We start from the raw sequence: 1,996 nt of genomic DNA on the forward strand, positions 1-1,996 counted from the left end.
AACTTAATGATGTGACGGCATTTACAATATTTTTAGCATTATCTGTTACTACTGCTACTACTTTTTTATCTATTTCCCATTCGTTGAAAGTGTTCTCCAGTTGCTGGGTAAGATTTTCTGCTGTGTGTCGTTCGTGTAACTCATGAGTAGTGAGTGTAAATGATATTGGACACCACTGTGTGTCAATAATATGTGCACCTATAGTTATGTATGACTGTTGTGACAACGATGACCAACAATCAGAAGTACACGATACACTTTGAGCAGAACGCAATTTTTCTTTTACTTTTTCTTTTATATCAGTTTTTAGAGCATAAAGCCTCTTTTTTAATGCCTCTTCCTTAATTGCCTTGTAATTTGGTTCTACGATGGACATGAAGTAATGAAATCCAGCACTAGAACAGAACGATATAGGCAATTGATTTAAAGCCACCATTTTAGCCACGGCTTGATGAATAATTTCAGTTCTTTCAGGACTGCAAGGTGGTGTATCATTTCTTTCACTTGTCAAATTATTACGACGACGTCGTTTTCGAGATGGAACTGTAGAAGATGAAGTAGAAATAAAGTGCCAATCTGAGTATCACATAATTCTAAATTGTGGGCATTTGATTGTTCATTAATATTTTCATTGCTTTCCTCACTGTTTTAAAATAAAATTATCATAAATTGGAAGTCCACAAATATTGTCACAGTTAATACCACATGAATTCAAGCCTTAAACAATTAAACAAAGTAAATAGACAATTTAATAAATAACTGATATACAAGCATTATGATTTGTAAAATCATAAGTCTATTTTTATGGAACATATTAATTACCATTTAAAATTGCTGAAGCTAAGTTATCACCTGTTAAACTTGTAACTTCTGTAAATTTTAAAAAACTTTCATGAACATTCTTTTCTTTCCCACTACCAACAAGATATCTAACACAAATAGTAAGTTGTTCTACAACAGATATATCTGTTGTCTTATCTGCAAGAACACTAAAATAACGTGACTCGTTAACTTCTTTAACAACTTTTTTTAAAATGACATCACCACAAGTGCTTATAATTTCATTTTGAATAGATGGGCTAATATACTTATTTCGATAATTTGATGAAAGAAAGTTTTTTAAATGGTCTATGTCTTTCGCTTTAAATTTTAGTATAGCTCGAAAGTTCCCTTCATTCATCTCAGGCTCACCTAGAAAAATAATGGCCCTATAAGTACAGTCTTTGAGGCTAAAAGGCTAAAAAATAATAAAATAAAATTGTCTCCAAAATATATAATAAATTATACATATCTGAGCTAATAGTATTATATTACTTCAATATAGTTTTAAAAAAACTTACCATCAAATGAAATAGCACCAAAGTCCCTATGACCCCTTAAAGCAATCTCTTGACGACCACATACCAAAATACAATCAATTATGTGAATTAAATTGCCTCGATTTTCATTAATTTTCTTTGCTCTGGAATTATAAACAATTTAGTATAATTTATGATCATTATTCATTAATATCTTAACACTAAACATAAACTAAGTTAGTGTATAATTTTTAGTAATACAAAAATAATACAGCTTTATAATAAAAATACAATATTAATAATATTTACAGAATTACCTGTCTATGTTTAATTTGTTTATAATCTCAGGTTCCTTTGATGATGCAGTATTCAAAAAATAATCAGCTTTCTCTAGAGCTAGTTTATGGTATTCATGTTTAGCATGATTATTTAAAGTCTAATAAAATTAATAAATTTTAAATTTTAATTATTTATAATAATATTAAAAAATTCAAAATGTGTAAAGGTAAACATAACTTTATAGACATACTTCTAATGCTTTTTTAAAGCTATCCATTGGTTTAATCACAAGCGTATGTAATTTTTGACATCCAATTCCACCAGTTCTTGAAAATACCAAACATACTTTACAAAACCCTCCTTGTCTAGTCTCTGAATATGCTAACCACTTGAACATTTTCAACCAATGGTGTTGAAAT

Source organism: Acyrthosiphon pisum, chromosome A1 (genome assembly GCF_005508785.2).
Source record: "Acyrthosiphon pisum isolate AL4f chromosome A1, pea_aphid_22Mar2018_4r6ur, whole genome shotgun sequence".
Lineage (NCBI taxonomy): Eukaryota > Metazoa > Arthropoda > Insecta > Hemiptera > Aphididae > Acyrthosiphon > Acyrthosiphon pisum.